At 39.4% G+C, this 27200-nt stretch overlaps 1 long non-coding RNA gene across 1 annotated transcript; it reads left to right on the forward strand.

Annotated features, from left to right (window-relative positions):
* On the forward strand, positions 1-26870 carry LOC139749695 (uncharacterized). Its single transcript, XR_011713020.1, has 3 exons — positions 1-123; positions 6338-6381; positions 26700-26870. It is a non-coding gene; the product is annotated as an uncharacterized lncRNA (long non-coding RNA).
* Positions 26871-27200: the final 330 nt, after the last annotated feature.

The following is a 27200-nucleotide window of genomic DNA, read 5'->3' on the forward strand; positions in this document are numbered from 1 at the left end:
CCACCGACTAGATACATTGACGGGAACTCACCAGTGATCACAGTTAACATGAAGCCTCAACTTCTTTTCATGGCCGCGCTGGTTGTCTGTGCTACAGCCCTCGTACACTCAACAAAGATGAAGGTAAACTCTGCCTTTACTGACTGGAAGTTTGTCTCTCTGTTTATATCTGTTTCAGTTGTTTTGACTCTGTTGTGGCATTGCTTATCTTCACTCTGTGAGTTTTTTTACGTGATTCAGTCAGTGTGTTTGGTTCTTTTGGTTCATCCAGTGGGTTTCGACTCAGTTTTTGTGTTTGATTCTCTGATTCAACCATTGGGGTTTGTTTCTTTTGATTCACCCAACGCATTTGGTTCTATTGATTCATCCAGTGGGTTTGGTTCTCTTGACTCATCCAGTAGGTTTGGTTCTTTTGAGTCATGTAATGATTTTGGTTCTTTTGATTCAGCCAGGAGGGTTGATTCTATTGTCTCAGTTATTGAGTTTTGTTTCCTTCATTCAATCAGTGGATTTGGCTCTCTTAACTCAGCCGGTGAGTTTGCTTATGTTGATTTAGCTGGTGAGTTTTATCCCCTTGACGCAGCCAATGATTTTTTTTTTTTTAAACTCTTGACTTAGTAACTTTGTTCTCTAGACTCGGCCAGTGAGTTTGGTACTCTCAACTCAGCCAACACGTTTTCTTCTCTTCAGTAAGCCAGGAAATTTGTTCTTTTATCTCAGCCAGTGAATTTGGTTCTCTTGATTCAACCAGTCATATTAGTTCTCTTGACTTAGTGGATGCGTTCGGTTATCTTACTAAGACTGTGAGCTTGATTTTCTCGACTCATCCAGTGAGGTTGTGTCTTTTGACTTTTTGATTTCCCTTTCTATATGGCTGCATTTCATCCTCATAAAGTTTCGTGTTTTCTGATAACTTAGATATCAGTATGAAATCACCTCTTTATGTATGGATAGTGTCGTAACTTCGATGATAAAACTATGATAACCTCCATGGTCCAGGAATCATGGTTAATATGATAACTTTGTTGGAAACACTATGATAACCTCATTACTCCAGCCTCCCCCGTCCATTAACCATAGCTAATGTAATAACCTTGATGGATCAGGAACAATAGCCGAGGTGATATCATTGACGATAAAACTATGATGACCTTTCTTGTCTAGAAACCATGGTTAATGTGATGATTTTGATGGTAACTCTTTAATAACTTCCCTGGTCGAGGAACCATGGCTGATGTGATAACTTTCGTGGTCTAGGAACCATGGCTAATGTGATAACTTTGATGTTCTTACTATGATAACCTCCTCGGTTCCGAAACCATGGCTGATATGACAACTTTGATGATAATACTATGATAGCTTCCCTGTTCCAGGAACCAAGGTTGCAGTGATAACTTTGATCGTAAAATTATAATAACCACCCTGATACAGGAACCATGCTTAATGTGATCACTTTGATGGTAAAACTGTGATAACCTTTTTGGAGCAGACTTCACATCTGGTGTAATAGCTTTCCTGGTAACATTAAGATAATCTCCGTCCAAAATCCACATCTGGTGTGGTAACTTTCCCAATAACATTAAGATAATCTCCTTGGTCCAGAATCTACATCTGGTGTAATGACTTTCCTGGTAACATTAGGATGGTCTTGCTCTAGAATCCGCATCTGGTGTAATAACTTTCCTGGTAACATGAAGATAATCTTGGTCCAGAATCCACATCTGGTGTAATAAGTTTCCTAGTATCATTAAGACAATCTCCCTTGTTCAGAACCCACAGCTGGTTTGATAATTTCCCTGGCAACATTAACATGATTTCCCTTATCCAGAATCCACAGCTGATGTGATAACTTCTACTAATGGAAAATAAATTAAGCTTCACAATAAAACGATTTAAGGTTAGGTTAAGGAACACCTGCTCACATACCAGAAGTCGACAAACGACCTATTAATCTTTTTACAGAAATTTCCAAAAGAAGGTTATTTAGTAACAGGAAAGTTGAACTTGGAGAGGAGAATTCCTTTCCAGTCGCTATGAGCAAAACTACCTAGAAGTGCTAGATACTGACCTAATTCAAGACGCTGAAAACTATGTTATTGTAAATGGAGGAAAGTTTGGTACAATTGATCACCGAAATATCATTTTCAAGGTATCTTTCATCACTGCTTGTAATGCTATGCAACACAAAACTCATGTAGTATACCAAGTTGCAAACTCTCCTGATGTTTGTATTGCTCTTGACAGAAAAAATTTGGATGATATAGACGATGAAATCTATATGGACGTAGTATGGAAATGCTTCAGTAAAACATTTAAAGTACGAAAGGGAATTCATGTGCCAATGACGATGGCATATAAGAACTCAGAGAGAACAATAACCATAATGATTAAGTTTTGTAATTTTCCGTGATGATAGTAATCCATACCGGTGAAAGAAAACGTCAGTATAAAGTGTATATTGCACAAAATATCTAAAGAAACTCATGATTTCATAGATATGTTAGAAGGAAGAGAATCATTACCCACATACTCGAGTCGTATATTTCAGTAAAAGATGACTGGGATCAAGACAGTGAAACCTTGGCAAAGATCCTAAACAAATGCTTTCTCATCAGTAACTATCAATGAAGATGCGTCTTATATCCAGGTTCATATTCCATTGCTAGAAGAGGAAAATTATTTGCAGCATCCAACTTCAAGGTATATGATAAATACTGAAAGGAAAGAGTCGTTAAACGGCAGGTCTAGGTAAGTTTTATCCTAAGACATGAAATAAGGTTAAAATGTATATCGTTAAGCCCTTGAACAATATTTTCAATATATCTCTTGCTATCATATTGAAGACCACCACTTGATAAACAATTCTTAGCATGATTTCTGACGAAATCATTCATGCATAAAAAATCTGATTGATAAATTTTTTATTTAATATATATATATATATATATATACATTATCGACATTTAACATAGATGATGAAAGTAAAGTGGTTGATGTAGAGTCCCGCATCAAAGATTTTTTAACAAAAGCTAAGTCAAATGTTACAGACGGAGCTGTACCTAGACAGTTAGAATATTGATTGACTGGCTGTAAAAAAAGAAAAAAAATAGTAATAGTAAAGCCTCAGAATAGTTAAACATAACAAGGCATTAGATTTAAGACCAGTCCCCTTTCTCGTGCTTAACAATGACAATGATGGTCTACAAAAATTTCTTTCCATATAAAAAAGATATCTGCTTCTTATGTATTTTTGCAAGATGAATCCAAATTTTTTTTCAGAATTTTTGTTCCGTTATACTCGCGTATCATTACATACAGTGTTTTTGTACCAGTGCTCTACGGAGCATTTGAAACAAAAACTTTAACAAAACACAGCTATTTTCATTGTTTATGAAGTGCAATAGTTTCTTTCTGAAAGCACAGTCCTGGATAAATGAGTCACCAGTGGCCTACAGGAGCACGACTGGAAATGTTGCCCAATCCTGAGTAGCAGTTCTCTGTCAGTGGGAGACTAAACCTTAATGTGTAAACAGGGTCTTTTCCACTCTGTTGGCAAATTGTGCTTTTGAGTACTCGAGTGTTGTGCTGATACCCCATCCACCATAATATGTCGAGAAACTGTGTAAATAATCCGCATTCTTTCTGCTGCATCTGCGGTAAAGTGACATCTATATCGCAAAAGCGTTTTTCACATTCCTCATTAAAAAAATACTATGAGTATCACTTTGGTTGTCAAGTTGATGATCAGGTTAAAAGTTGGGCCTCCCACATATGTTGTGTCGCATGCGTCAGGCTTCTCACAGCATGGGTAAAAGGTTCATGTAGTGTGACTTTTGCCATTTCTATGGCTTGTAGAGAACCCAAAGATCACGCTTAGGATTGCTACTTATACCTGATTAATATATATGGGATAACATTAAAATCCAAATATACCTTTAGATATTCTAATTTACCATTTGCTATAAGGCCAGAAAGTCACAGTCAGGAATTACCTGTGCCAGAGCCTCTAAGAAACATGACAATGAGTGACGATGAGTCTAGTAATGAGAAAGTGGACCAAGCAGAGGACCATATGGATTCAACATTTGAAGCGAGATGTTCTAACAAATAAACCACATTTGCAGAGAACAGGAGGCCTTAATGGTCTCATCCGCGATTTAAATGTGTCTAAGAAGCAAGCAGAACTCTTGGGGCTCAGGTTAAAGGGCTGAAATCTTCCCTAAAATTAAATCAATGTTTGTTTTTATCGTGATCGCCACGTAACTTTCGAAGATTTTTTTTCTCCCTTGAATTTTACAGTGATGGTATTTTGCAACCATGTTCTTTTTTATGCTGGCACTTGGCTAGTAATGTAAAACAGGTGAGTGGCACTTCTTTATTGATTCACCAAAAGTAAGCTTGAAAGCGGGTCTACTCCATACCGGAAATAAGTTCCCTCCGTTCCTCTGGCTCACGCAGCTAACATGATGGAATCTTATGAAAACTTGAAACTTCTATTAGAACCTAACCTAACCTAATATACTAATATACTAATATAATAAGAGGAATATACTATGTAGCGACCTAAAGGTTCTGGCACTTTTACTAGGAATGTAACTTGGTTATACGAAGTTCTTTTGCTTCCTCTCTGAGTGGGACAGCCAGGACAAGAAAAATCATTACGTAAAGAAAGTGTGGCCAAAACGAACATCACTGACTCCATGGAAGAAGAATATCATCATTCCTCCTCTTCTTGGTCCTGAGGAAATCTATCTGCCTCAATTGCACATTATGCTCGTCAAAGGTATGGTTATATCTGGCAATAGATTCACATATTTGAAGAATCAATTCCCCCGAATCAGGGAAGCAAAAATCATGGAGGGTATTTTTGTAGGACCACAGATGAGGGAACTGCTTCGAGATGAAAATTTAATTGAAAAGCTAAGTGAAATTGGAAAAAGATTTTTGGGAATCACAGATCAGAAAACTACTGTGATGTTGTAAAATATCTGTTGACTTCATACAAAGCTTTTGGATACAATATGAGTCAAAAAAATTCTCTTTTTGGACTTTTCGTGGCAATCAGGGATGGGCATGGCAAAAGATTTCATCCGGACATTTTGATCATGGAAAAGATGTACCAAAGACCAAAGAAAGTGGAGCCCCTCTGTGTTGGCAGATTATTAAGAAGGATGTTCTGAGGCCAAATATAACCGTAAATCAAACTCTTATACATTTCAGAGGTAACTTTTTAAGTGTAATACCATTCGTATTTATGAATGATTATTATATACTTATTGTAAAGCTTAATTGCTCTTTCAGTGTAAAACCATGCCTGATAAAAAGCATCTAAAGTCCACCAATTTTAGTTCGTGGGACAAAATATAGGTAAAATCTAGATAACCAGTTTTATTGGGCTTCGTTATATGATATTTATCTTCGCACACGATGTCAAGTTCGGAAATTAATCCATAACAGAAACTAAACGTCTGCAGCTTCAAGGTGGCATAGAAAAAATGATGTATTAGACTCAGACGATAATTGAATTTCAGTTACTGATATTACAAACATTCAAACACCGGTACTAAAACCGAGGAGAAAAAACATTATCAGTTCTGTTGAGCTACACAACTGTTAAAAGGTAGGCGTTACAGTCTTTAATGACTTACACTAAATAAAAAGTGGATGCAACCAGTTAAAATGGCGAATAAAGTTTTTAGATTCATAGGTAAGGTTTTCAAACAAAATGTATGGAAATGATTCTTACTATGTAATCTAATGTTGCTTTCCTATATTGAATACTGTGTTCAATTTAAATTATCCTGCTTGAAAAAATGAACAGACAGAATGGAGACAGTACAGTGACGAACATCCAAGATGATATCCAGAATGAAAAACAAATTATAAGGGAATCGACTAAACGAAATAAGCTAATAAAACTTAGAATAGAAGAGGTTAAGAGGAGATTTAATGAGGCTTTTTAAGGTTATCAAACACTGCTTCATACAAGATTTGTTTAATTTTATTCAAAAAATAGAAAAGGAATCTTGCAGAGGCATTTCACGTTGAATAGATACTCATTCTGTAACATGACTGTTTTCGCATGTGATTAGAATAGTTAAAAACAGTGTCATAGACACGATTAAGAAAAGACCTGATGAACACACGATTCCATTTCACGACTGACATTACATACGCCTCATCAATCACAATACGCGTTTTTCCTTTTGCTTCGCTAATCTTGGACTTATTTCTGTCTCACTTTAACGAGCAGCCTTAAAATGACCCGATAGTCTGTCCTTGTTCGCATTCCCTTGTATTCCTTTGTAATAACTTGACATTTGATTTTCTGTTTCAGGACCAGTCGTTCTTCCCAAGGGAGATCTTATGATGAATGTCAAGGTATGTACTTTAATCTCTTTCTTACCCACATTCAAAGAACTCATACACACACACACACACACACACACACACACACGAGAGGTGGGGGGTGGGGGGGGATGGTACTAAGCCGTCATGCTTACACGCGCCGCCTGGAATCAAACACACAGGTTCGAATTCAGGTCCCTGCAATCGGTGCACAGCCATTCACCTTCCCTTAGTGGCTGGGCGATAGTATCGGTTAAGATGTGTGAACACGTGTGCATGCATACAAAGAAGTAAACACATGGTACACATATAGAAGTTTCAGAGACGAGGCAACACGAAAGTAGAACTCTCACCCCATAATAAACTAAAAGTAATTATATCATTTTCGCTTTTCTGTTATAATTGATCACCGTTTCCCGTGTCAGAGGGGAACCAACAAGATACAGACGAAGAAAGACCCATCCACTGACTTATACACATATACCCACATGCACATACATATATGTACATAAACATATCACATACATCTATACTTATATATACTTACACGTTACGCATGCATATACATATTTACACATGTAGATATTCATACTTGCTCGCCCTCATCCATTCCCGGTGCCACCCCACCCCACAGGAACAACAATTCCATTTCTTGCGTTAGCGTGGTAGAGTTAGGATAAACAGGTCTCATCCGCTTACACTCATTCCCTAGCTGTCATATGTAATGCACCGAAACCACAGTTCCATATCCAGATCCAGACTCCACAAACCTTTCCATGGTTTACCTCGGACGTTTCACATGCCCTGGTTCAGTCTATTGACAGCATGTCGACCGCCCCCCCACCTCAAAAGAAAAAAAAAAATCAGTACAATGATCGTAATTTTCTACAAGACTTGGTAAAAAAATTTGATTCTTGCCCTTTTCTTATACTACATATTTATTTCTTAAGTATAATAGATAGATCCTTACCAGTATACCCATTATAAAACATATTACAGCTTTTACAAGGTATTATGTAAATAGAGCCTCCAAAATTTTCTGGCGAATCTTTTATTAAGATAATCTTAATATCAATGTTATTGCTGAAGGCTACATTCACATTATGGGTTTTAAGAAAGTTTAGGAGTAACAAAATTTTCACATTCATATTTGCTCGCCTTAATCCATTCACGGTGCCATTCAGCCCCAGAGGAAACAGCATCGCAACGACCTGCGTCAGCGGGGTAGCGCTAGGAAACAGACAAAGAAAGACGAAATCCGCTCACATCAATCTTCTAGCTGTTATGTGTAATGCACAAAAGCCACAGATCCCTATCCACATCCAGGCCAAAGATGCCTTTCCATGGTTTACGCTGGACGTTTCATATGCTCTAGTTGAGCCCAGTGACGGCACTTTGACCCAAGTGTACCATATCATTCAAAATTCATTCTATTCCGTGCACACTTTTGCCCCTCCTGCATGTTCAGTCCCCGATAGCTCAAAATCTTTTTCACTCTATTCTTCCACCTCCAATTTGTTTTCCCGATTCTCCTGATGCATATATATCCTTTGTCAACCTTTCCTCACTCATTCTTTCCATATATCAAAACCATTTCAATACACCCTCTTCTGCTCTCTCAGCCACATTCTTATTTACTACATATCTCTCTTACCCTTTCATAAATACTAGAAAAAATCACGTCACATCTCAATTGCCCTCAAACATTTCATTTCCAACACATCCACCCTCTTCCGCGGAGCCCTATCTATAGCCCATGCCTTACAACCACACAATATTGTTGAAACTTGCATTCCTTCAAACATACGTATTTCTGTCTCCGACATAACGGTCTCTTTTTCCACATATTCCTCATCGCTTCCAGAACCTTCTTCCTCCCTCCAACCCTATGACTTCCGTTTTCATGGTTCAATTCGCTGCCAAGTCTACTCCCAAATATCTTAAACACTTTCTTCCTCCAATTTTTCTCGTTGTACATTTACATCCCAGCTAACTTGTCCCTCAGCCCACCTGAAGCGAATAATCTTGCTTTTATTCACATTAACTCACAAATTTCTCCTTTCACACACTCCTCCATCAGAGTCAGCTACCAGTACAGTACCATCGGTGAACAACAACGACACTTCCCACGCCCTCCTATCCCCAACATACTGGATACTCGCCCCTCCTTCAAAGACCCATTAACATTCTCCTGTACCCTAGCCATAAAAAAGTAAAAAACCATGGTGACATCACACACCCTTGCCTCAGACTTTCCTTTACTGGAAACCATTCATTTTTCTCTCTTCCATCTCGTGCACACGATTTACACCCTTGATAAAAGTTTTCCACTCCTTTTAGAAGTTTACCTTTCAAAATATATGTATTAAAGACCTTCCACAAGGCTTACTGTAAACCCTGTCATATGCCCTCTCAAGATCCATAAATACCAAACACAAATCCTTCTGTTTTTGTAAGTATTTCTGAGTTTCACTTTTCAAATCAAACACATGACCCAAACATCCTCTATCACTTCTGAAACCAAACTGCTCCTCCCCAATATGATGCTCTGTACATGCCCACAGCCTCTCAATCAATACCCTCCCATACAATTTACCAGGTAGACGCAACAAACCTATGCCTATACAATAGCATTATACATGCATTGTCGCCAATCCTCAGCCACTTCACCTTTTGTGACTTTATCAACTTGTCTTATGATAATCTTGTACTTCTCACGTAGATTAACAATAAACAAGCCAAAATTCAAGGCAAACATATAACCACGTTACGAAGAACCAGTGGTGTTATTCATCTAAGATATAGAGTAACACAACGCAATATACGGCAACACAATTTCATATGACAGCGACAGAATAGGTGTGAGGGGATGCGGCCTCTCTCGTCTCTTCTTGGTGCTGGTTTGCTACCGCAAGAAGCAGTAATCCAACAAACACACACACACACACACACACACACACACACACACACACACACACACACATATATATATATATATATATATATATATATATATATATATATATATATATATGAGAGTATATGAGCTTAGGAAGGAGACTTGTGTGAGGAAGTATCAAGAAAAACTGAGTACAGAATGGAAAAAGGTGAGAACAAAGGACATAAGGGGAGTTGGGGACGAATGGGATGTATTTAGGGAAGCAGTGATGGCTTGCACAAAAGATGCTTGTGGCATGAGAAGCGTGGGAGGTGGGCAGATTAGAAAGGGTAGTGAGTGATGGGACGAAGAAGTAAGATCATTAGTGAAAGAGAAGAGAGGCATTTGGACGGTTTTTGCAGGGATATAATGCAAATGATTGGAATATGTACAAAAGAAAGAGGCAGGAGGTCAAAAGAAAGGTGCAAGAGGTGAAAAAGAGGGCATATGGGAGTTGGGGTGAGAGAGTATCATAAAATTTTAGGGAGAATAAAAGGATATTTTGGAAAGAGGTAAATACAGTGCGTAAGAGAAGGGTACAAATGGGAACTTCAGTGAAGGGGCTAAAGGGAAAGTGATAACAGGTAGTGGTGATATGAGAAGGAGATGGAGTGAATATTTTGAATGTTTGTTGAATGTATTTGATAAAGTGGCATATATAGGGGTGTTTTGGTCGAGGTGGTGTGCAAAGTGAGATGGTTAAGGAGAATGATTTGGTAAACAGAAAAGAGATAGTAAAAGCTTTGCGGAAGATGAAAGCCGGCAAGGTAGCGGGTTTGGATGGTACTGATGTGGAATTTATTAAAAAAAAAGGGGGATGACTGTATTGTTGACTGGTTGGTAAGGTTATCTAATGTATATATGACTCATAGTGAGGTGCCTGAGGATTGGCGGAAAGCTTCCATAGTGCCATTATACAAAGGCAAAGGGGATAAAAGTGAGTGCTCAAATTACAGAGGTATAAGTTTGTTGAGTTCCTGGGAAATTATATGAGAGGGTATTGATTGAGAGGGTGAAGGCATGTACAGAGCATCAGACTGGGGAAGAGCAGTGTGGTTTCAGAAGTGGTAGAGGATGTGTGGATCAGGTGTTTGCTTTGAAGAATGGATGTGAGAAATACTTAGAAAAGAAAATGGATTTGTGTGTATCATTTATGGAAGGCATATGATAGAGTTGACTGAGATGCTCTTTGGAAGGTATTAGGAATATATTGTGTGGGAGGTAAGTTGTTAGGAGAAGTGAAAAGTTTTTGTCGAGGGTGTAAGTCATGTGTAAGTGTAGGAAGAGAGTAAAGTGATTGGTTCTCAGTGAATGTAGGTCTACGGCAGGGGTGCAAGATGTCTCCATGGTTGCTTAATTTGTTTATGGATGAGATTGTTAGGGAGGTATATGCAAGAGTTCTGGAAAGAGGGGCAAGTATGAAGCCTGTTGTGGATGAGAGAGCTGGGGAAGTGAGTCAGTTGTTGTTCGCTGATTATACAGCGCTGGTGGCTGATTCGTGTGAGAAACTGCAGAAGCTGGTGACTGAGCTTGGCAAAATGTGAGAAAGAAAAAAGCTGCGAGTAAATGTGAATAAAAGCAATGAGATAAATAATAGGGTGGGGGAGGGGGCGAAAGTTCTGGGAGCGTTGAAGAATATGGGAAAGTCAAGAACATTATCACGGAAAGCAAAAATGGGTATTTTTGAATGGATAATGGTTCCAACAATGTTATAAGGTTGCGAGGCGAGGGCTATGGATAGAGTTGTGCGGAGGAGGGTGGATGTGCTGTAAATGAGATGCTTAAAGGCATTATGTGGTATGAGGTGGTTTGATCAAGTAAGTAATAATAGGGAAAGAGAAGCGTGTGGTAATAAAAAGAGTGTGGTTGAGAGAGCAGAAGAGGATGTTTTGAAATGGTTTGGTCACATAGAGAGAATGAGTGAGGAAAGATTGACCAAGAGGATATATGTGTCAGAGGTGGAGGGAACGAGAAGTGAGAGACCAAATTGGAGGTGGAGAGATGGAGTGATATAGATGAGTGATCGGGGCCTGAACATGCAAGTGGGTGAAAGGTGTGCAAGGAATGGTGTGAATTGGAACGATGTTGCATACCGGGGTCGACGTGCTGTCAATGGATTGAACCATTGCATGTGAAGCGTCTGGGGTAAACCAAGGAAAGTTCTGTGTGGCCAAGATGTGGAAAGGGAGCTGTGGTTTCGGTGAATTATTACATGGTAGCTAGAGACTGAGTGTGAACGAATATGGACTTTTTTGTCTTTTCCCAGGGCTACCTCGAGCACATGAAGGGGCAGGGGGTTGTTATTTCATGTATGGCGGGGTGGTAATGGGAATGAATGTCGGCAGACAGTCTGAATCATGTAACTGTGTAAATATGTATGTCTGTTTCGTCTGTTTCCTTGCGCTACCTTGCTAACGCGGGAGACAGCTACAAAGCAAAATGAATGAATAAATAAATGATATGTGTATATATATATATATATATATATATATATATATATATATATATATACATTCTTTTATTATTTTCCTTGTCTCTGTCTACCGCGTTTGCGAGGTAGCGCAAGGAAACAGACGAAAGAAAGGGCCCAACCACCCCCAAACACATGTATATACATACACGTCCACACACGCAAATATACATACCTATAAATCTCAATGTACACATATATATACACACACAGACATATACATATATAAACATTTACATAATTCATACTGTCTGCCTTTATTCATTCCCATCGCCACCTGGCTACACATGGAATAACAACCCCCTCCCCCCTCATGTGTGCGAGGTAGCGATTGGAAATGACACCAAAGGCCCCATTCGTTCACAGTCAGTCTCTAGCTGTCATGTAATAATGCAACGAAACCACAGCTACCTTTCCACATCCAAGCCCCATACAACTTTTCATGGTTTACCTCAGACGCTTCACATGCCATGGTTCAATCCATTGATAGCACGTCGACCCCGGTATACTACATCGTTCCAATTCACTCTATTCTTTGCACGCCTTTCACCCCCCTGCATGTTCAGGCCCCGAACACTCATAATCTTTTTCACTCAATCTTTCCACCTCCAGTTTGGTCTCCCACTTCTCCTCGTTCCCTCCACTTCTGACACATATATCCACTTGGTCAGTCTTTCCTCACTCATTCTCTCCATGTGACCAAACCATTTCAAAACACCCTCTTCTGCTCCATCAACCACACTCTTTTTATTTCCACACATCTCTCTTACCCTTATATTACTTACTCGATCAAAGGACCTCACACCACATATTGTCCTCAAACATCTCATTTCCAGCACATCCACCCTCCTGCGAACAACTCTATCCCTAGCCCACACCTCGCAACCACACAACATTGTTGGAATCACTATTCCTTAAAAACATACCCATTCTTGCTTTCCGAGATAATGTTCTCGACTTCCAAACATTCTTCAAGGCTCACAGAATTTTCGCCCCCTCCCCCACTCTATGATTCACTTCCGCTTCCATGGTTCCATCCACTGCCAGATCCACTCCCAGATATCTAAAACACTTTACTTCCTCCAGTTTTTCTCCATTCAATCATACCTCTCAAGTGACTTGACACTCAACCCTACTGTACCTAATAACCTTGCTCTTATTCACATTTACTCTTAACTTTCTTCTTTCACACACTTTACCAAACTCCGTCACCAGCTTCTGCAGTTTCTTACATGAATCAGCCACCAGGGCTCTATCATCAGCGAACAACAACTGACTCACTTCCCAAGCTCTCTCATCCACAACAGACTGCATACTTTCCCCTCTTTCCAAAACTCTTGCATTCACCTCCCTAACAACCCATCCATAAACAAAGTAAACAACCATGGAGACATCACACACCCCTGCCGCAAACCTACATTCACTGAGAACCAATCACTTTCGTCTCTTCCTACACATACACATGCCTTACATCCTCGATAAAAACTTTTCACTTCTTTTAACAACCTGCTTCCCACACCACATATTCCTAAAACCTTCCACAGAGCATCTCTATCAACTCTATCATATGCCTTCTCCAGATCCATACATGCTACATACAAATCCATTTGTTTTTCTAAGTATTTCTGACATACATTCTTCAAAGCAAACACCTGATCCACACATCCTCTACCACTTCTGAAACCACACTGCTCTTCCCCAATCTGATGCTCTGTACATGCCTCCACTCTCTCAATCTATACCCTCCCATATAATTTCCCAGGAATACTCAACAAAATTATACCTCTGTAATTTGAGCACTCACTCTTATCCCCTTTACCTTTGGACAATGGCACTATGCAAGCACTCCGCCAATCCTCAGGCACCTCTCCATGAATCATACATAAATTAGATAACCTTACCAACCAGTCAACAATACAGTCACCCCCTATTTTAATAAATTCTACTGCAATACCATCTAAACCTGCTGCCTTGCCGGCTTTCATCTTCCGTAAAGCTTTTACTACCTCTTCTCTATTTACCAAATCATTTTCCCTAACCCTCTCACTTTGCACACCACCTCGACCAAAACACCCTATATCTGCCACTCTATCATTAAACACATTCAACAAACCTTCAAAATACTCACTCCATCTCCTTCTCGCATCACCATTACTTGTTATCACCTCCCCATTAGCCAACTTCACTGAAGTTTCCATTTGCTCCCTTGTCTTACGCACTTTATTTACCTCCTTCCAAAATATCTTTTTATTCTCCCTAAAATTTAATGATACTCTCTCACCCCAACTCTCATTTGCCCTCTTTTTCACCTCTTGCACCTTTCTCTTGACCTCTTGCCTCTTTCTTTTATACCTCTCCCACTCATTTGCATTCTTTCCCTGCAAAAATCGTCCAAATGCTTCTCTCTTCTCTTTCACTAATAATCTTACTTCTTCATCTCACCACTCACTACCTTTTCTAATCAACCCACCTCCCACGCTTCTCATGCCACAAGCATCTTTTGCGCAAGCCATCACTGCTTTCCTAAATACATCCCATTCCTCCCCACTCCCCTTACCTCCTTTGTTCTCACCTTTTACCATTCTGTAATCAGTCTTTCCTGGTACTTCCTCACACAAGTCTCCTTGCCAAGCACACTTACCCTCACCACTCTCTTCACCCCAACATTCTCTCTTCTTTTCTGAAAACCCCCACAAATCTTCACCTTCGCCTCCACAAGATAATGATCAGACATCCCTCCAGTTGCACCTCTCAGCACATTACCATCCAAAAGTCTCTCTTTCGTGCATCTATCAATTAACATGTAATCCAATAACGCTTTCTGGCCATCTCTCCTTCTTACATACGTATATTTATGTATATCTCGCTTTTTAAACCAGGTATTCCCAATCACCAGTCCTCTTTCAGCACATAGATCTACAAGCTCTTCACCATTTCCATTTACAAGACTGAACACTCCATGTATGCCAATTATTCCCTCAATTGCCACATTACTCTCCTTTGCATTCAAATCACCCATCACTATAACCCGGTCTTGTGCATCAAAACCACTAACACACTCATTCAGCTGCTCCCAAAACACTTGCCTCTCATGATCTTTCTTCTCATGCCCAGGTGCATATGCACCAATAATCACCCATCTCTCTCCATCAACTTTCAGTTTTACCCATATCAATCTAGAATTTACTTTCTTACACTCTATCACATACTCCCACTAGTCCTGATTCAGGAGTAGTGCTACTCCTTCCCTTGCTTTTGTCCTCTCACTAGCCCCTTAGCTTGTTCCCAAGACATTCCGAAACCACTCTTCCCCTTTACCCTTGAGCTTCGTTTCACTCAGAGCCAAAACATCCAGGTTCCTTTCCTCAAACATACTACCTATCACTCCTTTTTTCTCATCTTGGTTACATCCACACACATCTAGACACCCCAATCTGAGCCTTCGAGGAGGATGAGCACTCCTCGCGTGACTCCTTCTTCTGTTTCCCCTTTTAGAATGTTAAAATACAAGGAGGGGATTGTTTCTGGCCCCTTGCTACCTTCCCTTTTAGTCGCCTTCTACGACATGTGAGGAATGCGTGGGAAGTATTCTTTCTCCCCTATCCCCAGGGATATATATATATATATATATATATATATATATATATATATATATATATATATATATATATATATATATATATATATATATATATATTGAATTTTTGTGAAATGTATATGATGATAGAGTGGCAGAAATAGAGGGTTAGGGAGAATGATTTGGTAAACAGAGGAGAGGTAGTAAAAGCTTTACGGAAAATGAAAGCCGCCAAGGCAGCGGAATTGGATGGTATTGCAGTGGAATTTATTAAAAAAGGGGTTGGCTGTATTGTTGACTGGTTGGTAAGGTTATTTAATGTATGTATGATTCATGGTGAGGCGCCTGAGGATTGGCGGAATGCTTTCATAATTCCATTGTACAAAGAAAATGGGGATAAAAGTGAGTGCTCAAAATACAGAGGTATAAGTTTGTTGAGCAGTCCTTGAAAATCATATGGGAGGGTATTGATTGAGAGGGTGACGGCATGTACAGAGTATCAGATTGGGGAAGAATAGTGTGGTTTCAGAAGTGGTAGAGGATGTGTGGATCAGGTGTTTGCTTTGAAGAGTGTATGTGAGAAATACTTAGAAAAGCAAATGGATTTGTATTAGCATTTATGGATCTGGAGAAGGCATATGATAGAGTTCATAGAGATTGTCTGTGGAAGGTATTAAGAATATATGGTGTAAGAGGCAAGTTGTTAGAAGCAATGAAAAGTTTTTATCGCGGATGTAAGGCATGTGTACGTGTAGGAAGAGAGGAAAGTGATTGGCTCTCAGTGAATGTTGGTTTGCGGCAGTGGTGCGTGATGTGTCCATGGTTGTTTAATTTGTTTATGGATGTGGTTGTGTATGCATGAGTTTTGGAAAGAGGGGCTAGTATGCAGTCTGTTGTGGATGAGAGAGCTTGGGAAATTAGTCAATTATTCGCTGATGATACAGCGCTGTTGTCTGATTCGGTTGGGAAACTGGAGAAGCTGGTGACTGAGTTTGGTGAAGTGTGTGAAAGAAGAAAGCTGAGAGTAAATATGAATAAGAACAAGGTTATTAGGTACAGTGGGGTTGAGGGACAAGTCAACTGGGAGGTAAGTCTGAATGGAGAGAAACTGGAAGAAATGAAGTGTTTTAGATATCTGGGAGTGGATTTGGTAGCGGATGGAACCATGGAAGCGGAAGGGAATCATAGGGTGGGGGATTGGGCAAAAGTTCTGGAAGCGTTGAAGAATGTGTGGAAGTCGAGAAGGTTATCTTGGAAAGCAAAATTAGGTATGTTTGAAGGAATAGTGGTTCCAACAATGTTATATGGTTGCGAGGCGTGGGCTATAGATAGAGTAGTGCGCAGGAGGGTGGATGTTCAGGAAATGAGAAGTTTGAGGACAATATGTGGTGTGAGGAGGTTTGATCGAGTAAGTAATGAAAAGGTAAGAGAGATGTGTGGTAAAAGAAAGAGTGTGGTTGAGAGAGCAGAAGAGGGTGTTTTTAAATGGTTTGGTCACATGGAGAGAACGAGTGAGGAAAGATTGACAAAGAGGATATATTTGTCAGAGGTGAAGGGAACGAGAAGTTTGAGACCAAAAAATTCCACCTCCAATTTGGTCTCCCACTTCTTGTAACCTTTACGTCTGATACATATATCCTATTTCTAAATTTTTCCTCACTCATTTTCTCTTCTGGTCTCTCAACCACACTCTTTTTTTTAGCAATCATCTCTTACCCCTTTCATTATCTAGTCGATCAACCTACTTCACAGCACATATTGTCCTGAAACATCTCATATTCAACACATCTACCCTCCTCTGCACAACTCAAACTATAGATCTCGCCTCGCATCCATATAACTTTACTGGAACTACTATTCGTTCATTCATAACCATTTTTGCTTTCTAAGATAACTTGCTCGCCTTCCATACGTTCTTCAACGCTCCCAGAACTTTCACCCCCTCCCCCACCCTGTGACTCACTTCCGCTTCCATGGTTCCATCAGCTGCCAAATCCACTCCCAGATATCTAAAGAACTTCACTTCCTACAGTCTCTCCCTATTCAAACTTACCTCCCAATTGACTTGTCCTTCAACCGTAGTGTACCTAATATCCTTGCTCTTATTCACATTTACTCTCAGCTTTCTTCTTTCACACACTTTACTAAACTCAGTCACCAGCTTCTGTAGTTTCTCACATGAATCAGCCACCAGCGCTGTATCAACAGCGAACAATAACTGACTCACTTCCCAAGCCTTCTCATCCAAAACTCATTACATACTTTCCCCTTTCTCCAAAACTCTTGCATTCACCTCCCTAACAAACACATCCATAAACACATTAAACAACCATGGAGACATAACGCATCTCTGCCGCAAACCGACATTTACTGAAAATCAATCATTTTCCTCTTCCTATTCGTAAACATGCCTTACATCTTCGACAAAAACTTTCCATTGCTTCTAGCAACTTGACTCCCACACTATATACTCTTAATATATATATATATATATATATATATATATATATATATATATATATATATATATATATATATATATATATATATATATATATATATATTATTCATTTATTTACTCATTTTCCTTTGTCGCTGTATCCCGCGTTAGCGATTCAGCGCAAGGAAACAGACGAAAGAATGGCCCAACCCACCCACATACATATGTATATACATACACGTCCACACACCTATACATCTCAACGTATACATATATATATATATATATATATATATATATATATATATATATATATATATATATATATATATATATATATATATATATATATATATACACACACAGACATAAACATACATACACATGTACATAATTCATACTGTCTGCCTTTATTCATACCCATCACCACCCCGCCACACATGAAATAACAACCCCCTCACCCCTTATGTGCGCGAGGTAGCGCTAGGAAGACAACAAAGGCCCCATTCGCTCACCCTCAGTCTCTAGCAGTCATGTAATAATGCACCGACACCGCAGCTACCTTTCCACATCCAGCCCCCACAGAACTTTCCATGGTTTACCCCAGACGCTTCACATGCCCTGGCTCAATCCATTGACAGCACGTTGACCCCGAATACCACATAGTTCCAATTCACACTATTCCTTGCACGTCTTTAACCCTCCTGCATCTTCAGGCCCCGATAACTAAAAATCTTTTTCACTCCATCTTTCCACCTACAACTTGGTCTCCCACTTCTCCTCGTTCCCTCCAACTCTGACACATATATCCTCTTGGTCAATCTTTCCTCACTCATTCTCTCCATGTGACCAAACCATTTCAAAACACCCTCATCTGCTCTCTCAACCGCACTCTTTTCATTTCCACACATCTGTCTTACCCTATTATTACTTACTCGATTAAACCACCTCACACCACATATTGTCCTCAAACATCTCATTTCCAGCACATCTACCCTCCTGCGCAAAACTCTATCCACAGCCAACGCTTCGGAACCATATAACGCTGGAACCACCATTCCCTCAAACATACACATATTTGATTTCCGATATAATATTATCGACTTCCACACATTCTTCAATGCTCCAAGAATTTTCGCCCCCTCGACCACCCTATGATTCACTTCCGTTTCCATGGTTCTATCCGCTGCCAAATCCCCTTTCAGATATCTAAAACACCTCACTTCCTACAGTTTTTCTCCATTCAAACTTACCTCACAATTGACTTGACTCTTAACCCTACTGTACCTTAAAACCTTGTTCGTATTCATATCTACTCTCAACTTTCTTCTTTCACACACACTTTACCAAACTGAGTCACCAGCTTCTGCAGTTTCTCACACGAATCAGCCACCAGCGCTCTATCATCAGCGACCAACAACTGACTCACTTCCCAAGCTCTCTCATCCACAACAGACTGCATACTTTCCCCTCTTTCCAGAACCCTTGCATTCACCTCCCTAACAGCACCATCCATAAACAAATTAAACAACCATGGAGACATCACACACCCCTGCCGTAAACCTATATTCACTGAGAACCAATTACTTTCCTCTCTTCCTACACGTACACATGTCTTACATCCTTGATAAAATCTTTTCAATGCTTCTAAGAACTTGCCTCCCACACCATATATTCTTAATACCTTCCACAGAGCATATCTATCAACTCTATCATATGTCTTCTCCAGATCCATAAATGCTACATGCAAATCAATTTGCTTTTCTAAGTACCTCTCACATACATTCTTCAAAGCAGACACCTGATCCACACATCTTCTACCACTTCTGAAACCATACTGCTATTCCCCAATCTGATGCTCTGTAAATGCCTTCAACCACTGAATCAATACCCTCCCATATAATTTATCAAGATACTCAACAAACTTATACCTCTGTAATTTGAGCACTCACCTTTGTCCCCTTTGACTTTGTTCAATGGCACTATGCAAGCATTCCGCCAATCCTCAGGCACCTCACCATGAATCATACACACATTAAATAACCATAACAACCAGTCAACAATACAGTCACCCTGTTTTTTGATAAATTCCACTGCAATGCCATATATATATATATATATATATATATATATATATATATATATATATATATATATATATATATATATATGTACGTGTAGGAAGAGAGGAAAGTGATTGGTTCTCAGTGAATGTAGGTTTGCGGCAGGGGTGTGTGATGTCGCCATGGTTGTTTAATTTGTTTATGGATGGGGTTGTTAGGGAGGTGAATGCAAGAGTTTTGGAAAGAGGGGCAAGTATGAAGTCTGTTGGGGATAAGAGAGCTTGGGAAGTGAGTCAGTTGTTGTTCGCTGATGATACATCGCTGGTGGCTGATTCATGTGAAAAACTGCAGAAGCTGGTGACTGAGTTTGGTAAAGTGTGTGAAAGAAGAAAGTTAAGAGTAAATGTGAATAAGAGCAAGGTAATTAGGTACAGTAGGGTTGAGGGTCAAGTCAATTGGGAGGTAAGTTTGAATGGAGAAAAACTGGAGGAAGTAAAGTGTTTTAGATATCTGGTAGTGGATCTGGCAGCGAATGGAACCATGGAAGCGGAAATGGATCATAGGGTGGGGGAGGGGGCGAAAATCCTGGGAGCCTTGAAGAATGTGTGGAAGTCGAGAACATTATCTCGGAAAGCAAAAATGGGTATGTTTGAAGGAATAGTGGTTCCAACAATGTTGTATTGTTGCGAGGCGTGGGCTATGGATAGAGTTGTGCGCAGGAGGATGGATGTGCTGGAAATAAGATGTTTGAGGACAATGTGTGATGTGAGGTGGTTTGATCGAGTAAGCAACGTAAAGGTAAGAGAGATGTGTGGAAATAAAAAGAGCGTGGTTGAGAGAGCAGAAGAGGGTGTTTTGAAATGGTCTGGGCACATGGAGAGAATGAGTGACGAAAGATTGACCAAGAGGATATATGTGTCGGAGGTGGAGGGAACGAGGAGAAGTGGGAGACCAAATTAGAGGTGGAAAGATGGAGTGAAAAAGATTTTGTGTGATCGAGGCCTGAACATGCATGAGGGTGAAAGGAGGGCAAGGAATAGAGTGAATTGGATCGATGTGGTATACCGGGGTTGACGTGCTGTCAGTGGATTGAATCAGGGCATGTGAAGCGTCTGGGGTAAACCATGGAAAGCTGTGTAGGTATGTATATTCGCGTGTGTGGACGTATGTATATACATGTGTATGGGGGTGGGTTGGGCCATTTCTTTCGTCTGTTTCCTTGCGCTACCTCGCAAACGCGGGAGACAGCGACAAAGCAAAATAAATATAATATATATATATATATATATATATATATATATATATATATATATATATATATATATATATATATTTATACTATTCGCCATTTCCCGCGTTAGCGATGTAGCGTTAAGAACAGAGGACTGAGCCTTTGAGGGAATATCCTCACTTGGTTCCCTTCCCTGTTCCTTCTTTTGGAAAATTATATATATATATATATATATATATATATATATATATATATATATATATATATATATATATATATATATATATATATATATATACATATATATCAATCCTGAGGATAGGGGATTAAGAATACTCCCTAAGTATTCCCTGCGTGTCGTAGAAGGCGACGAAAAGGGGAGGGAGCGGGGGGCTGGACATCCTCCCCTCTCGTTTTTCTTTTTTTAATTTTCCAAAAGAAGGAACAAGAGGGGGCCAGGTGAGGATATTCTAAAAAAGGCCCAGTCCCCAGTTCTTAACGCTACCTCGCTAACGCGGGAAATGGCGAATAGTTTAAAAGAAAAAAAGAATATATATATATATATATATATATATATATATATATATATATATATATATATATATATATATATATATATATATATATATATACTTAAGAGGCCACAGAGAAAATGAAACAAGATAAGTGCACTTTCTTATAATAGTCATATCACCAGGGGAGACACAAGAGGGAAATATAAGTCAGTTGATATACAACGAAGTGACGTAGCTCGGACGCCATTTGGTAAACATGCGATTATCCAAGACAGACAACGATGGTGTCATAAAATTATTATTTTACAAATTTTATAAACAATAAAGTTATCCATTTTGAATAGACCATCACAAATGTTTAAGTTTATAATTCTTTGTGTATTTGATAATAGAAGTTTCAATGATATTTCTCGTGGTAATAGATTTAGAGTTAATAACTGCGATGGCATTACTCCAGTCAATTCAATGATCATAGTTTTTAACGTGATTAAACAAGGCATTTGATTCTTGTCCCGTTCTTATAATATATCTATGTTTTTTTAAGTCTAACAGAAAGATCCTAACCAGTTCGACCAACATAAAACGTATCACAATTTCTAAATGGCACTTTATAGATGCACCTAGGAGGATTTTCTGGTGAGTTCCTGATTAAAATATTCTTTATAGTATTATTGTTGCTGCAGGCAACTTTTACATTCAAGGATTTAAGCAACATAGGAAGTAAAGTGAAACTAACATTAAAAGGGAGAACTAAAAGATTCTTGATGCCAGTAGGAGGTTTGGGCTAAACTCTAAAAAGTGATTTCTTTGCTTGCTTAAGGGTTTCAATGAAAGATCCAGGGTACTTTAACTTAGATCCAATAAAATGTATATCCTCTCAAACTCATCATTAATATTCTCTGGACTGCAAGTACATAATGCTCTAAGAAACATAGAATGAAATGATGATAGTTTAACTCTGTCACTCTTGAGATGAGTAATAATGAGTATATGAGCATACATTGGTAGGTTCTTTTGTATATGCTAAATTTAAACTTGTTTCCTTGCCTATGAATCATGCGATATGAAATAGGTAAGATACCATTATTTCCATTTCTATAGTAAATTTGATGGAAGGTACTGAATTGTTAAATAACGGAAGAAATATTTGAAAAATATTCATTTGTCATCTTTTGTCATCAGAAGTTTTGCTGAATATCCTTGATGATAGAGTAGCTAGATATAGGGTGTTTTGGTCGAGGTGGTGTACGAAGTGAGAGGGTTATGGAGAATGATTGGGTAAACAGAGAAGACGTAGTAAAATCTTTGTGGAAGATGGAAGCTGGCATGGCAAAGGTTTTGGTTGGCATTGCAGTGGAATTTATTATAAGAGAGGTGACTGTGTTGTTGCCTGGTTGGTAAGGATATTCAATGTATGTATGAATCGTGCTGAGGTGCTTGAGGATTGGCAGCATACATGCATAGTGCCGTTGTATAAAGGCAAAAGGGATAAAGGTGCGTGCTCGAATTACAGAGGTACGCGTTTGTTGGGTATTCCTGGGAAATTATATGGGAGGGTATTCATTGAGAGGGTGAAGGCATGCACAGAGAATTAAATTAGGGAAGAGCAGTGTAGTTTCAGAAGTGGTAGAGAATGAGTGGATTAGATGTTTGTTTTGAAGAATGTAAGTGAAAAATACTTAGAAAAGCAAAATAAATTGTATGTAGCATTTATGGGTCCAGAGAAGGCATATGATAGAGTTGATAGAGATGCTCTGTGGACGGTATTAAAAATACATGGTGTGGGAGGCAAGTTGTTAGAGAACGTGAAAAGTTTTTATCGAGGATGTATAGCATGTGTACGAGTAGGAGGAGGGGAAAGTGATTGGTTCTCAGTGAATGTAGGTTTGCGGCAGAGGTGCGTGATGTCTTCATGGTTGTTTAACTTGTTTATGGATTGGGTTGTTAGGGAGGCGAATGCAAGAGTTTTGGGAAGAGGTGCAAGTATGCAGTCAGTTGTGGATGAGAGAGCTTGGAAAGTGAGTCAGTTGTTGTTCGCTGATGACACAGCATTGGTGGATGATTCGGGTGAGAAACTGCAGAAGCTGGTGACTGAGTTTGTAAAGTGTGTGAAAGAAGAAAGTTAAGAGTACATGTGAATAAGAGCAAGTTCATCAGGTATAGTAGGGTTGAGGGACAAGTCAACTGGGAGGTAGGTTTGAATGGAGAAAAACTGGAGGAAGTGAAGTGTTTTAGATATCTGGGAGTGGATTTGTTAGCGGATGGAGCCATGGAATTGAAAGTGAATCATAGGGTGGGGGAGGGGGCGAAAGTTCTGGGAGCGTTGAAGAATGTGTGGAAGTCGAGAACATTATCGCGGAAAGCAAAAATGGGTATGTTTGAAGGAATAGTGGTTCCAACAATGTTGTATGGTTGCGAGGCGTGGGCTATGGATAGAGTTGTGCGCAGGAGGATGGATGTGCTGGAAATGAGATGTTTGAGGACAATGCGTGGTGTGAGGTGGTTTGATCGAGTAAGTAACGTAAGGGTAAGAGAGATGTGTGGGAATAAAAAGAGCGTGGTTGAGAGAGCAGAAGAGGGTGTTTTGAAATGGTTTGGGCACATGGAGAGAATGAGTGAGGAAAGATTGACCAAGAGGATATATGTGTCGGAGGTGGAGGGAACGAGGAGAAGTGGGAGACCAAATTGGAGGTGGAAAGATGGAGTGAAAAAGATTTTGTGTGATCGGGGCCTGAACATGCAGGAGGGTGAAAGGAGGGCAAGGAATAGAGTGAATTGGATCGATGTGGTATACCGGGGCTGAAGTGCTGTCAGTGGATTGAATCAGGGCATGTGAAGCGTCTGGGGTAAGCCATGGAAAGCTGTGTAGGTATGTATATTTGCGTGTGTGGACATATGTATATACATGTGTATGGGGGTGGGTTGGGCCATTTCTTTCGTCTGTTTCCTTGCGCTACCTCGCAAACGCGGGAGACAGCGACAAAGCAAAATATATATATATATATATATATATACATATATTCTTTCTTTCAAACTATTCGGCATTTCCCGCGTTAGCGAGGTAGCGTTAAGAACAGAGAACTGGGCCTTTGAGGGAATATCCTCACCTGGCAACCTTCTCTGTTACTTCTTTTGGAAAATTAGATAAAAAAAAATAATGAAAGGGGAGGATTTCCAGACCCCAACTCCCTCCCCTTTTAGTCGCCTTCTACGACACGCAGGGAATACGTGGGAAGTATTCTTTCTTCCCTATCCCCAGGGATAATATATATATATATATATATATATATATATATATATATATATATATATATATATATATATATATATATATATATATATATATATATATATATGTCAAATGTGGAGATGAGATGGATAACAAATATAGATTTCAAATACAAAATACTGGATGTGGAAGACTTCCAGCAACACGGTAGATTAACATTGGGATCACCTCTGAACGCAGTCATGTCATACCTTTTCATAGCAACTGTGGGACAGCTCTGGCAGGATCGTGGGTTGAGAAACTTGGTGGTTCTGATACGTGGACGATGTCGTAATGACAACACCGAATACAGCTAACCTACAGGTCAAACTCAGACGACTGAACGAGGTCAGTTGTTGGATAAAGTTTGTAACCGAGGAAGAGGATCATGGAAAACTTCCCTTCATAAATCCAGTAATCTAGAGGACTGATTAGGGCCCAAGCCTCTTAGTGTATAGAAGGCCCACCAACGGAGACTATTCTATTCTGCTACTTTCACGTCACAACGACATCATACACATCATAAAAACCCCCAATAGGCAGGATCGAACCCGGGACCCCTGCGCAACAGGGGAAAGGGCTATTGTTAGGCTATGATCGCCCCTTAAAAGGGAAATGACTATTCGAATACTATGTACTCGAATATCCTTCGTCTCTCGTTGGTAAGCAACGGGGTCTACACCGATTATTTGCCTTCAGGCTCACATCCAACAGATAGCATTTTACCGAACCTAACTCTATAACTCAAAGGTATATGAATGCGAACAAAGTGCATATGAACGCACACTTTCATAGAACAGACAAACCTCCAACAACCAGGATCGAACCCGGTACCCCTGTGCAACAGGCGAAAGCGCTACTGCTAGGCTATGATCTCTACTTAATAGGGAAATGACTGTTCGAATACTCTGTACTCGAATACCACTCGTTTCACTTTGGTGAGCAACGGGGTCTACTCCGGTCATATTCCATCAGGCTCCTACAGACAGCAGATAGGATTTTACCGAACCTAGCTGTATGTTTTGTGAAAGTGCGCGTTCATATGAACTTTGTTCCTATTCATGTACCTCTACGTTGTACTGTTAGGTTCGGTAAAAAGCTATGTTCTGGCTTTTCTCATGCTTGCTCTTTTTCGTAATATGTTTTAAAGTTATAAAGCATAGGAACAGATTATCGAGTGAAGAGAAACGTGGTGCATCTAAAAGTTTGAGATAAAGTTTATAGACTGTAGGGCTGCTTGATATGAGCTTTTGAGAAAATAAATGTGTTTTGGATGAGGTTCGTACAAAGTGGAAGTGTTTGGGAGAAGGTCTTTAGAAAGTAGAAGCATCTGGGATAAAGTCATTAGAAAGTAGAAATGTTTATGAAAGTCTCGAGAAAGTGGACGTGCTTGGGATGAGTTTCCTAGAAAGTGGAAGGTGTTTATGATAGGGTCTGTAAAAGTTGAAGTGTTTGCTCCAATGTCTTCAGAAAGTGGTAGATTCTGGGATATGATTTTTAGAAATCAGAAGTGTCTGAGACGTGGTCGTTAGAAAGAGGAAGTGTCTGGGACAACGTGTTTATTAAGTGGATGAGTGAGGTGCAAAGCATTATTACCAATCAGGTTGAAACACAAGTCAAATTCTGGAACTGTATGAGCATTCCTACCATCACACATGTTTCCCGAGATATTCATGTCCTAAGATGGAGACACTATACAATATAATGAGTTATTTTGTAGCTGGTTTGAGCATATGGAAGCAAGGAAACAGTTTCGGTACTTGTACAGAAGAAAGGATAATTACAGGAAGTTAGATTCTAATTGTATAAAGGATTCAAGTCCAGGGAGTAACAGGAGCATTTATTTTAGGTGTCGGAGGAGATGTTTGCGCATATTGAGGTACAGTGGAGATTTGACAACAACGACATGACAAAAGTTGACGAAAACGTCTTTGCGGATCAAGAAATAATGAACCTTCAAGATAAGACATATTCTGATCTTCAATTCGGGTAAGTTAACTTTCTTATTTCTCTTATTAAGCAAAGATAAGAAACCCTTGAATTAGTCTTGATATAACACATAATATATCAATATGGCTGGCTCTATCAATAGGTATAAGGGATTAAAGAAGTGCAAATATTCTAAACATAATCAAATTATTGTAGGCACCCAGCTGGTAACAAAATTAGAAGATAGTTTTCTCTGGAAACTTACGTAGTTACACGTAATGTGGCGCACTATTAGTTATCTATCTATCTATCTATCTCTCTATCTACCTATGTATTGATCAATATATCTATCTCTCTATCTACCTATATCTATTTATTCATTCATCTATATATATGTTATACTTTGTCGATGTCTCCCACG

Source organism: Panulirus ornatus, chromosome 8, assembly GCF_036320965.1.
Source record: "Panulirus ornatus isolate Po-2019 chromosome 8, ASM3632096v1, whole genome shotgun sequence".
NCBI classification, from domain to species: Eukaryota; Metazoa; Arthropoda; class Malacostraca; order Decapoda; family Palinuridae; genus Panulirus; species Panulirus ornatus.